Genomic DNA, 14,060 nt, shown 5'->3' with positions numbered 1-14,060 from the left:
AGGAAGTCACGGATACGTGACGCAACGCGTGGGGTGTTTTTGACCCCCACCCTCTCTCTCCGCTCTCCGATCTGCCTCTATCTCTTCATCACATGCTGGACACTTTGTTGCATTGTATTTCTGTGTATATGTGGATTTCATTCACCAGCGCCTTCTTCTGTTGTACAGGTGTCCAGCTATATAAACACTTCATTGTTGTTTTATCTTTTATTATATCAGATCGGCAGTGGATTTGGTGGGTGTGTGTGTGTGGGGGTCACCCTAATATAGGACCCCTTGGTCCCTCTCCCATAAGGTTTTTTTTTGTGCCTACTTGTAGATTGGCCTCCTATTGCATCACTGCCTGTTTTCGTCCTGAATTCATGATGCAAAGGCCTGTTTACTTATCACTGTGCCGTTCCTCAATGATTCATTGGCACTTCATCAGGTAAACAGCCCCAAACCTCTACAGTTAATAAATTGTCAATGTTTGAATGTTCATTGGGTTATATTGCTCCTCACTGATTTACTTTGTGTAATAGATTCATATGACTTACAAAAGCCACATGTGTACTAATCATGTGGAGGTTTCGGTAACTATAACTCATGCACAACAGGTTTTAGATTTTTGTGCACTAATTTATTTAAGGTTTTGTGCCCTCCTATATGCCATTTGTAGATAGTCTCCCACTAGGTCACTTACATCTGCATCTAATTTAAGAAACTTCCAGTATGCAGACAAAATTTCCCTGACCTGCTGATGACGCTTCACATCCCAGATTTAGTGAATTCAATTCTTAGACGACGTGTTGATCTTGTGGAACGGATCGGTGGAACTCTACAATGAGTATGTGGCCATTCTTAATAACAACAAGATTGGATTATTCCTAACTTCATAAATTTATCCCGACAAGTTCTCATTCCTGGATCTTTCTATCAGGAAATCAGAATGGGGGGGGGGATAACCACCAAAATATTTAGGAACTCCAAAGCAACAAAGTCCCTTATAAAATGGAACAGCCGGCACAAAAAAAACCCCGGAAGCATAGAGTCTCTAAGGGACAATGGGGCTCATTTACTAAGGGCTCCGCGGCCGCACTTTCGTCGGGTTTCCTGACTTTTTTCGTTTTGCGCCAGATTCCACCAGGATTTTGACGCACGCGATCGGATTTCATGTGACCGACGGAAAATCTGACGGATTCGGAAAAAAACGCGGAATTTAAAAACCGAATTGTGTTGCAAAATCACATGCACCGGGAATAGGTTGGTGAACTCCGACGGACCTCGGCGCAGCAGCGACACCTGGTGGACATCAGGCGCACGACCTTAGTGAATTGCCAGAAGACCCGAATCCTCGTCGGAGAACGCGCCGCTGGATCACGAATGGACCGGGTAAGTAAATGTGCCCCAATATCTCAGTGCTAGGAGAAATTGTTCATGGCCAAATATCTGTCAACTACTTCAGATTTGTGACTTTGGTTTCTCAACAGAGGGTACCCAGATATATATTCCAACAGAGGCCCATCACAAAGACATTAAAAGTAAAAGGGATACCCTACTTAGTATTCGTATTTAGTATTTTTGGGGCCTCAAGTAGAGCATCAATCTGAATAACAGCACAAGGAGTCTATTGGTTTCATAACTTTAAACTGTGTGGGTCATCTGAAAAAGTTATTGCCCCCCTCCATTCCCCTCCATTGTTTGCTTTATGGGTCAATCTGTATATGCTGCATTTAATTTGGATATTTTTATTTGAATATATTGTAAATAAATTTTAAAAAAATTCTAGAAATAATAAATAAAATATCCGAGATTCCAAAACCCTTTATATCTCAACTCATGCAAATTACAGAACTTGGCTCTACATCTTCACGTAGGAAATATACGTCTGCACAGCGTCTATTTTTTACATCTGAAAACTAAACATAGTTGGTGGAACTTGTGGGTCCTCGGGAAGGATTTATTTACTTTAATTTGTGTTACGCTCGCATTACAAATCTCTTATTAGAATAATATGCTTGAAAAATCCCAAACGCTCCTTTCCCTGACATATTGTATATTTGCATATGGAAATTTTCTCTCTCCAGTCTATAACTACACATAAACATTTTTAAAGCAACAAATTATGACATGATTGCCCAAAAAAAAGGAAAGAAAACATTGCATTATGTTTTCTTTTCGGAGCTTGTTCCACGACGTTATTTTGAAGAATTCTCTAGCAGATTCGGCTCGTTCCTCGACTAGAAACTAAAAAATGTGACAGCGAGTTATCATCTACGCAGGTGTCAATTTCCAATACCATCTGTGGTAGCGGGTTTTTATTTAAAGTTTAAATTGCTGAAGCAGACTTGCATGATATTTCTCATTTCAAATTCCAAATGAAACAGGCTTCTGCCAATTTCACTGAAGGATGAAACTGAAATCCTAGTGAGTATATAGTGTCTAATACAAAGACTGCCAACTTCTGCTTCTAAACATTCACCGTAAGTGAAATAGAGGCGAATATCTACATTAGTTACTGCTTTGGACTGGTTACAGCCTACAAAGACATTACAATATTCATAGGAGCCACACTTTACACCGAAGAACGTAACCGCCCAAGGTGAATTTTAACACCATTCCTCAGGCAGAAAATAAAAGTAAAAAATAAAAATTCTTGGTAGCTACAGGTAGGAATCTATACTTTACCAATTTAATTATTAGCAATTTTCCAGATGTGTTGTTTTCAGTCCTTACTATTCATACAGGTTTGAAATATTGGGGCTCATTTATTAAGGGTCCACGGACCGCGATTCTGTCTGGTTTCCTGAATATTTCCGTTTTGCGCCGAATTGCCCCAGGTTTTTGGCGCAAGCAATCAGATTGTGGTGCATCGGCCCCGGCTTGCATGCAACAGAAATCGGGGGGGGCGTGCTGTCGGACAACCAGGCGGATTCGGACAAGAAGGAAGAAGAAGGTGAACTCCGGCGGATCTCAGCGGGGAAGCGACACATGAAGGAAATTGGACGCAGACCCCAATCCTCGTCGGATAAGGCACCGCGGGATCGCGACAGGACCGAGTAAGTAAATCTGCCCCATTTTATCCTGAGACTGATGCATTAAAGATCAACCATACATTTATGAGATGGAATCAAAGAGTTGGTCTGATGATAGCAAGTTAGGACCTATCTGCAGGATAGAGTGGAACTTGCTGATCGATTGGGTCTCAGTTATAAAAATGAGACCCCCACAGATCATGAGAACGGGGATCCGTTCGATTGGGAGTGACTGCCAACCTTTGAAGGGTCTTCCATTTTTCTTCCACTAAGGGTCTTCCATTTTGGAATAGGCTGGAGCGGTGTATGTGATCCTCAATTGGAAGGTACTGTTTTCTTTTTTCTTTTTGCCTGAGGTTTATTACATTTAGTTGTGAAAGGAGAGTTGAGCATTGGTTATATTTTTAATTATCTGTTGGACCCCGTTGCACCCAAGATGACGGAGCACCTGTCGTGCATGCCCTCTTTATAATGCTGATGGACAACGCACCACATTCGTCTATCTCCACCGGCTCCATACAAATAGAGAGCAGCCGTTGCATGGGTGACTGGCTGTTTTGGTTATCTTGCATACAAAGGGGCCACATCGGACTCCCGTTCTCATGATACATGGGGGTCCCAAGTGGGAGTTCAAGATAGAGAGGATAATGCAGAACCATTTTTGACCTCCACAGAACAGAGTCAGTTCGAGAGCCAATGGTTCCACATGGCCAAGTATTGTTTGTGAGGACAGATTTTTTTCATATGTGCCTGTGGTGTTCATGATAATAATGATCTCCGCAAACTGAGGAGAAGTAATTTCCTTCCAATGTCTAGTAATCACAAACTTGTGAAATTTAAAGTGAAAGTAACATCCAGGAGGGAAGCAATAATCGGACAATCCCATAGAATGTGTAGACTTGTACCTTTAATACTAGACAAGGACCATCACTGCTCTATCAAAGCTGTATAATGCTCTAGACACATGGAGAAAAGCGTGTACAATGATACATGAGAAAACATAAATATCTTCATTGATTACATATAGACAATACATGATGAATACACCAGACAAAATGAATAAAAACAACTAAAAAGACATAACACCCCCAAACAACAACCATAAGAGAGATTAACGCCCCCGATATATGACCGTTTCCCACAACACTGTCACGCTAATACGCAATGTATGAATGAGGTTTCTTCAGACCATTATTGTTTGGGGGTGTTATGTATTTTTAATAGTTTTTATTCATCTTGTCTGGTGTATTCATCATGTATTGTAATCAACAAAGATATTTATTTTTTCCTACATGGCACATGTTTTCTCATGTACAGGCAGTCCCCGGGTTACATCAGGTTTGTTCTTAAGTTGAATTTGTATGTAAGTCGGAACTATATATTTTATAATTGTAACCCCAGTCAAAAATGTTTTCGTCTCCGTGACAATTGAATTTTAAAAATGTTGAGTTGTCATAAGAACCAGGATTAACAATAAATCTTGATTGCAGTCATCTTTGTTAACTGTTATAACTGTTTTATTGTAGCCTAGGACTAAAGTTCAGTAAATTACCAAAATCCAGATGTCCATTTGTAATTAGGGGTCGTCTGTAAGTTGGGCGTAGTCAAATTTGAGTCTAAATGTCAAAATCTGAATATTACAGGAGCAAAAGAGGTGAACTCAATACATCGCACAGGTGTATTCAACTACTAGGCCTCCCCTGAAGCTGAAGCTCCCCTTCCATTCTCTATGGAAGACCTATCACAGTTACTAGTAATAATTAGGTAGCTTCCAGTCACGCAGTTATCAATAAGGAGCTCATAGTGCTGCTGCCCTGACTGTATACTTATGGAATCCCAGCTTATTTTAGACAATATTGGTGGGCAGGATATATTTTCAGCTAGCAAAGATAGTTTTGTCTTTAAAGGAATGTCATGCTGCGCCAAAGTATCATGGGATTGTTAGAAAACCAGAGGAGAAGAAAAGGAAGAAAACAATAAGCAATAATTAATGTCAGAAATCACCTAAAAAATATCCAATTGTAGCCCAAAAATTGACTACATTGAAAACTACAGAACATCTCATACAACATAAGCCCTCACTTATAAACATAATAGTAAATAAATAGACTGGTCTTGGAATGCAGCATTGTATACTTTATAAAATTAGAAAAAAAAAGTTAAAGGGGTTTTCCCGGTATCCTCTATTCAAAGCATAGGCCACAATTAACTTATTGCCAAGGGTCTGACTGCTAGGACCCCCACATTCACAAGGCCAGGACCCAAGCTCTCTATAGAACCGAGATCCCTGAAGTTCCACCAATTAGCTAGAACAAGACCACTTCCACAGGAGAGCTGGGGTTCCTGTTCTTTTGATTAATGGGGTCCCAGTAGTCAGACTCTCTATAATCAGCTATTTATTGCCTATCTTGAGGTTATTTCTTATCTCTTATTCTACTCGATGACCCAAATGACAAATTTATCATACTGAGGCTTATTTACTAAAGGTCCGCGGATCGCATTTCCGTCGGATTCCCCTACGTTTTAGAGATTTGCGCCACTTTGACAAGTATTAAGAGGGGGATTGTGTCGCACACGGTCGTATTTTGGCACATCGGCGCCGGCTTTCATGCAACAGAAATCGGGGGACGGGCCATCGGACGATCCAACTCAGCACGGGATTTAATATTCAAATTGAGTCGCATCCAAATTGAGTCGCATCCAATACATGCTCCAGGAAAAAGAAGGTGAACTCCAGGGACCTGAGCGGGGAAGCAACACATGCAGGATATCGGGCACATGATCTTAGTGACTCCCTGCACAGCGCATTACACACGGACAATGCACTTACATGCACCAGGAAGAAGAAGGTGAACTCCAGGGACCTGAGCGGGGAAGCGACACATGCAGGATATCGGGTGCAGGATCTTAGTGACTCCCTGCACAGCGCATTACACACGGACAATGCACTTACATGCTCCAGGAAGAAAAAGGTGAACTCCAGAGACCTGAGCGGGGAAGTAACACATGCAGGATATCGGGTGAACAATCTTAGTGACTCCCCGCACAGCGCATTATACACAGATAATGCACTTACATGCACCAGGAAGAAGAAGGTGAACTCCGGGGACCTGAGCGGGGAAGTGACACATGCAGGATATCGGGCGAACAATCTTAGTGACTCCCCGCACAGCGCATTGTACACGGACAATGCACTTACATGCACCAGGAAGAAGAAGGTGAACTCCAGGGACCTGAGAGGGGAAGCGTCACATGCAGGATATCGGGAGCACTATCTTAGTGACTCCCCGCACAGCGCATTATACACTGACAATGCACTTACATGCACCAGGAAGAAGAAGGTGAACTCCGGGGACCTGAGCGGGGAAGCGACACATGCAGGATATCGGGGGCAGGATCTTAATGACACCTCGCACAGCACATTATACACGGACAATGCACTTACATGCACCAGGAAGAAGAAGGTGAACTCCAGGGACCTGAGCGGGGAAGTGACACATGCAGGATATCAGGGGCATGATCTTAGTGACTCCCCGCACAGCGCATTATACACGGACATTGCACTTACATGCACCAGTCAGAAGAAGGTGAACTTCGGGGACCTGAGCGGGGAAGCGATACATACAGGATATCAGGCGCAGGATCTTAGTGAATCCCCGCACAGCACATTATACACGGACAATGCACTTACATGCTCCAGGAAGAAGAAGGTGAACTCCGGGGACCTGAGCGAGGAAACAACACATGCAGGATATCAGGGCAGGATCTTAGTGACTCCCCGCACAGCGCATTATACACGGACAATGCACTTACATGCTCCAGGAAGAAGAAGGTGAACTCCGGGGACCTGAGCGGGGAAGCGACACATGCAGGATATCAGGGCAGGATCTTAGTGACTCCCCGCACAGCGCATTATACACGGACAATGCACTTACATGCACCAGGAAGAAGAAGGTGAACTCTGGGGACCTGAGTGGGGAAGCGACACATGCAGGATATCGGGTGCAGGATCTTAGTGACTCCCCGCACAGTGCATTATACACGGACAATGCACTCACATGCACTAGGGAGAAGAAGGTGAACTCCGGGGACCTGAGCGGGGAAGTGACACATGCAGGATATCAGGCGCACGATTTTAGTGACTCCCCGCACAGCGCATTATACACGGACAATGCACTTACATACACCAGGAAGAAGAAGGTGAACTCCGGGGACCTGAGTGGGGAAGCGACACATGCAGGATATCGGGTGCAGGATCTTAGTGACTCCCTGCACAGCGCATTATACACGGACAATGCACTTACATGCACCAGGAAGAAGAAGGTGAACTCCGGGGCCCTGAGTGGGGAAGCGACACATGCAGGATATTGGGCGCAGGATCTTAGTGACTCCCCGCACAGCACATTATAGACGGACAATGCACTTACATGCACCAGGAAGAAGAAGTTGAACTCCGGGGACCTGAGTGGGGAGTGACACATGCAGGATATCGGGCGCACGATCTTAGTGACTCCCCGCACAGCGCATTATACACGGACAATGCACTTACATGCACCAGGAAGAAGAAGGTGAACTCCGGGGACCTGAGTGGGGAAGCGACACATGCAGGATATCGGGTGCAGGATCTTAGTGACTCCTCGCACAGCGCATTATACACGGACAATGCACTTACATACACCAGGAAGAAGAAGGTGAACTCCGGGGACCTGAGCGGGGAAGCGACACATGCAGGATATCGGGTGCACAATCTTAGTGACTCCCCGCACAGCGCATTATACACGGACAATGCACTTACATGCACCAGGAAGAAGAAGGTGAACTCTGGGGACCTGAGCGGGGAAGTGACACATGCAGGATATCGGGCGCACAATCTTAGTGAATTGCGGCACAGGCCATTCCGGTCGGACAAAGCAGTTCGGGTGAACTCCGTCGACCGGGTAAGTAAATGTGCCACAATGTCTTAGCCATCCGTTATACAAAATACACTAAAGAGCTTCAAAAATACTATAAAACTAGAGTATTATGTCTGCCGGGTGATGACTCTACCCTTCTGCGTTGATATGGAATCAGTTGTATGATGGTCATTCCCCCAAATGTGAGTAACCTGAAAAACCCAAATATCAGGAAAACTTGTAGAGTAGTTAAAAATTGAAGTGTTCTTCACTGAAAGAAGACACATTCTGCTTTATGGAAGGATTTTGAAGACCTTTGGGCTGTGTCCAGCAGGAATGATTACGAGTATAGGTCATACTGTGTAGTGCGGAGCAGCAGGTCTTTGGTGCCGGGGATGAGGCTCCGTTATCCTGACAGCATCTCATCGCAGGATGTCACACGCTCAGCTCATTTATAAATATCATCCATTCACTGAAAATACCAATTAACAGCAATCCGCAGAGCAGCGCACAACAAAGTAGCAAGGAAATCGATAGCATTCATGTATTTAAGAGTGCGTGCAAGGCCTCCAAATCATAAATCTTGTAGAAGAAAGACTGAGCCATAAAAAGAAGAGCTAAGAGCATAATGGCCGTGTTATTCTGGAGATAAAATGGTTTTAAGTAGTTTGGGACATTGATCTATTGATTTTAAAGTAACATGTTCGATACAATGTAACTATCAGTCTTCTGTCTTATACCTGTAGGTCTGACTTAAGGTTAATGAAGCCCAATGACAAATGTGTAACAAAGACCCACACCTACACCTACACCTGTACCATCAGTGTACAGCCCCACACCTACACCTGTACCATCAGTGTACAGCCCCACACCTACACCTGTACCATCAGTGTACAGCCCCACACCTACACCTGTACCATCAGTGTACAGCCCCACACCTACACCTGTACCATCAGTGTACAGCCCCACACCTACACCTGTACCATCAGTGTTCAGCCCCACACCTACACCTGTACCATCAGTGTACAGCCCCACACCTACACCTGTACCATCAGTATACAGCCCCACACCTACACCTGTACCATCAGTGTACAGCCCCACACCTACACCTGTACCATCAGTGTACAGCCCCACACCTACACCTGTACCATCAGTGTACAGCCCCACACCTACACCTGTACCATCAGTGTACAGCCCCACACCTACAACTTTACCATCAGTGTACAGCCCCACACCTACACCTGTACCATCAGTGTACAGCCCCACACCTACACCTGTACCATCAGTATACAGCCCCACACCTACACCTGTACCATCAGTGTACAGTCCCACACCTACACCTGTACTATCAGTGTACAGCCCCACACCTACACCAGTACTATCAGTATACAGCCCCACACCTACACCTGTACTATCAGTGTACAGCCCCACACCTACACCTGTACCATCAGTGTACAGCCCCACACTTACACCTTTACTATCAGTATACAGCCCCACACCTACACCTGTACCATCAGTGTACAGCCCCACACCTACACCTGTACCATCAGTGTACAGCCCCACACCTACACCTGTACTATCCGTGTACAGCCCCACACCTACACCTGTACCATCAGTGTACAGCCCCACACCTGCACCTGTACCATCAGTGTACAGCCCCACACCTACACCTGTACTATCAGTGTACAGCCCCACACCTGCACCTGTACCATCAGTGTACAGCCCCACACCTACACCTGTACCATCAGTGTACAGCCCCACACCTACACCTGTACCATCAGTGTACAGCCCCACACCTACACCTGTACCATCAGTGTACAGCCCCACACCTACACCTGTACCTCAGAGACCTCCGATAGCAAAGCCTCTTCTCAGAACAATTTATCTGTCTAAGCAATATCTCTGGACTTAGGTTGGCAGAGTATTTCTTCCACCCGTGACTCAACTGACCCCTACTGACTTGATCCCTAGTCGCTTTATCCCTACTCACCTGTCCCCTACTTGCTTGAACCCTACTCTCATGGCCTCTACTTGACTGACACCTACTCGCCTGAGCCCCACTCGGCTGAACACTACTTTTCTGAGCCCCACTTACCTTTCCACTACTCAAGTCATCACTATTTACCCAAAAACTATAGCAACCACATCAAGAGGTGGACACAAATGGATATGGACATTTCCTTAAAAATGTATTGGAGTTAGAGATACAGTTAAGCATAAATTTTGGCCAATGATTACTGATTATTTATTCGCTCCAGAATTTGCCATTAATAGTTGATTTGGAAGAGCTGTCTCTGTGTCCAGTGTTTGTATGATGACAAATATATCATTAATTACTGAACAATAATGGTGGTAATTAGAGATGAGCGAGCACTAAAATGCTCGGGTACTCGTTATTCGAGACGAACTTTTCCCGATGCTTGAGTGCTCGTCTCGAATAACGAGCCCCATTGAAGTCAATGGGAGACTCGAGCATTTTTCAAGGGGACCAAGGCTCTGCACAGGGAAGCTTGGCCAAACACCTGGGAACCTCAGAAAAGGATGGAAACACCACGGAAATGGACAGGAAACAGCAGGGGCAGCATGCATGGATGCCTCTGAGGCTGCTTAATCGCACCATTATGCCAAAACTATGGGCAACAGCATGGCCATGACAGAGTGGCAGAATGAAGCTAGATAGCATGTAAAACATCCAATAATTGACCCTGACACTATAGGGGACGGCATGCAGAGGCAGCGGCAGCAGCGGCAGGCTAGAGAGTGGCATGGCGACATACTCTAAATGGACTCAGGCTTCAAACCAATGGGTGGCAGAGAGGAACCAAAGGAGGTGAGCAAGAAGCGCTCAAATAATATCGGTACATGATAAAAGTTTGCCAGTATATTTTGTGGATTACACAGCAGGGTGGCGACAAAGTTAACATGGAAGCCATGAAAACAACCCAAAATTCTGCCTGACACAGCTCGTTTGATAAGGGGACCATGTATGGAGGCAGTGAACTAGTAGTAGATTAAAGGTGCTGCAGTTAAAACTATGTTAGTTGGATCTTGGCATGGAGCTGGCGCTCCGCTGCCAGGCGAGCTTTCGCCAATCCAAGCCCCTGTCTCTAGGCTACTCCCCAAACAGCACTTCTAAGAACCTTTTGTATAAGATCAAGTGTAGTAGCGTTCTTATAAGTTTGGGATATGGCGGGTGAGGGGAATGTAAACAGATGCGCAAGAAGCGCATGATGCGCATGGAGCTGGCGCTCCGCTGCCAGGCGAGCTTTCGCCAATCCAAGCCCCTGTCTCTAGGCTACTCCCCAAACAGCACTTCTAAGAACCTTTTGTATAAGATCAAGTGTAGTAGCGTTCTTATAAGTTTAGGATATGCCGGGTGAGGGGAATGTAAACAAATGCGCAAGAAGCGCTGAAATAATATTGGTAAATGATAAAAGTTTGCCAGTATATTTTGTGGATAACACAGCAGGGTGGCGACAAAGTTAACAACTTTGATGTGGAATCCTTGAAAACAACCCAAATTTCTGCCTGACACACCTCGTTTGATAAGGGGACGATGTATGGAGGCAGCTATATGGACGACTTTTGGAGGTAGCAATGGAGACAACGTGTGGAGGCTGCTATGGAGACAATTTAATTTGGATAGTGCCTGTATGTGGCAGTCCAAAAAAGTTTTCAAACCAGAGGAGCTGGTAGGTGGCCCTCCAGAAAAATGAAATAGATTGAGTGCCTGTATGTGGCAGTCCAAAAAACTTTTCAAACCAGAGGAGCAGGTAGGTGGCCCTCCAGTAAAATGGAATAGATTGAGTGCCTGTATGTGGCAGTCCAAAAAAGTTTTCAAACCAGAGGAGCGGGTAGGTGGCCCTCCAGAAAAATTGAATAGATTGAGTGCCTGTATGTGGCACTCCCAAAAATTGTTTAAAACAGAGGACCGGGTAGGTGGCCCTCCAGAAAAATTAAATGCATAAAGTACTATAGCTAGAGCCAGTGGGCCCTGTAAAAAAATAGCCAGTTTCCTCTGCTTTACTGTACAAAGAGGAGGAGAAGGAGGAAAATGAGGAGGAGGAGGAGTGGATAAATTATTCAGGTTGAGCTTCCTTCACCTGGTGGAGATTGGAAATTATGAGAAATCCAGGCTTTATTCATCTTAATAAGCGTCAGCCTGTCAGCGCTGTCAGTCGACAGGCGTGTACGCTTATCGGTGATGATGCCACCAGCTGCACTGAAAACCCGCTCGGACAACACGCTAGCGGCAGGGCAGGCAAGAACCTCCAAGGCGTACAGCGCCAGTTCGTGCCACATGTCCAGCTTTGAAACCCAGTAGTTGTAGGGAGCTGTGTGATCATTTAGGACAATGGTATGGTCAGCTACGTACTCCCTCACCATCTTTCTGTAAAGATCAGCCCTACTCTGCCGAGACTGGGGACAGGTGACAGTGTCTTGCTGGGGTGACATAAAGCTGGCAAAAGCCTTGTAAAGCGTACCCTTGCCAGTGCTGGACAAGCTGCCTGCTCGCCTACTCTCCCTCGCTACTTGTCCCGCAGAACTACGCACTCTGCCGCTAGCGCTGTCAGAAGGGAAATACTGTTTCAGCTTGTGAACCGGGGCCTGCTGGTATTCATGCATTCTCACACTCCTTTCCTCTCCAGGGATGAGAGTGGAAAGATTTTGCTTGTACCGTGGGTCCAGGAGAGTGAACACCCAGTAATCGATGCTGGAATAAATTCTTTGAACGCGAGGGTCACGGGATAGGCAGCCTAGCATGAATTCTGCCATATGCGCCAGAGTACCAACGCGTAAGAATTCACTCCCCTCACTGGCCTGACTGTCCATTTCCTCCTCCTCCAACTCCTCCAACTCCTCTTCTTCTGCCCATACACGCTGAACAGTGAAGGACTCAACAATGGTCCCCTCTTGTGTCTCGCCAACATTCTCCTCCTCTTCCTCCTCATCCTCCTCCACCTCCACCTCCTCCGATATGCGCTGAGAAACAGACCTAAAGGTGCTTTGGCTATCAACAAGGGAATCTTCTTCCCCCGTCTCTTGTGACGAGCGCAAAGCTTCCGACTTCATGCTGATCAGAGAGTTTTTCAACAGGCCAAGCAGCGGGATGGTGAGGCTGATGATGGCGGCATCGCCACTGACCATCTGTGTTGAGTCCTCGAAGTTACTTAGCACCTGACAGATATCAGACATCAACGTCCACTCCTCATTGTAGACTTGAGGAAGCTGACTGACCTGACTACCAGTTCTGGTGGAAGTTGACATCTGGCAGTCTACAATCTCTCGGCGCTGCTGGTAAACTCTGGATAACATGGTCAGTGTTGAATTCCACCTCGTGGGCACGTCGCACAACAGTCGGTGAGCGGGCAGTTGGAGGCGGCGCTGCGCTGCCCTGAGAGTGGCAGCATCTGTGCTGGACTTCCTGAAATGCGCACAGATGCGGCGCACCTTCGTGAGCAAATCAGACAGATTGGGGTATGTCTTGAGGAAACGCTGAACTATCAGATTTAACACATGGGCCAGGCATGGCACATGTGTCAGTCTGCCGAGTTGCAGAGCCGCCACCAGGTTACGGCCGTTGTCACACACAACCATGCCTGGCTTCAGGTTCAGCGGTGCCAGCCACAGATCAGTCTGCGCCGTGATGCCCTGTAATAGCTCTTGGGCGGTGTGCCTTTTATCGCCTAGGCTCAGCAGTTTGAGCACCGCCTGCTGTCGCTTAGCGACGGCACTGCTGCTGTGCCTAGAGCTACGGACTGATGGCGCCATGCCCACGGATGGTAATTCGGAGGAGGAGGTGGAGGAGGGGTGGGAGGAGGAGGAGGCATAGTAGGCCTGAAACACCTGGACCGAGGTAGGCCCCGCAATCCTCGGCGTCGGCAGTATATGACCAGCCGCAGGGTCAGACTCGGTCCCAGCCTCCACCAAGTTAACCCAATGTGCCGTCAGCGATATATAGTGGCCCTGCCCGGCAGCACTCGTCCACGTGTCCGTGGTCAGGTGGACCTTGTCAGAAACGGCGTTGGTCAGGGCACGGATGATGTTGTCTGACACGTGCTGGTGCAGGGCTGGGACGGCACATCGGGAAAAGTAGTGGCGGCTGGGGACCGAATACCGAGGGGCGGCCGCCGCCATGAGGTTGCGAAAGGCC

Source organism: Engystomops pustulosus, chromosome 1 (genome assembly GCF_040894005.1).
Source record: "Engystomops pustulosus chromosome 1, aEngPut4.maternal, whole genome shotgun sequence".
Lineage (NCBI taxonomy): Eukaryota > Metazoa > Chordata > Amphibia > Anura > Leptodactylidae > Engystomops > Engystomops pustulosus.
The sequence above is the reverse complement of the archived record's forward strand: the minus strand, read 5'-3'. Positions refer to the sequence as shown.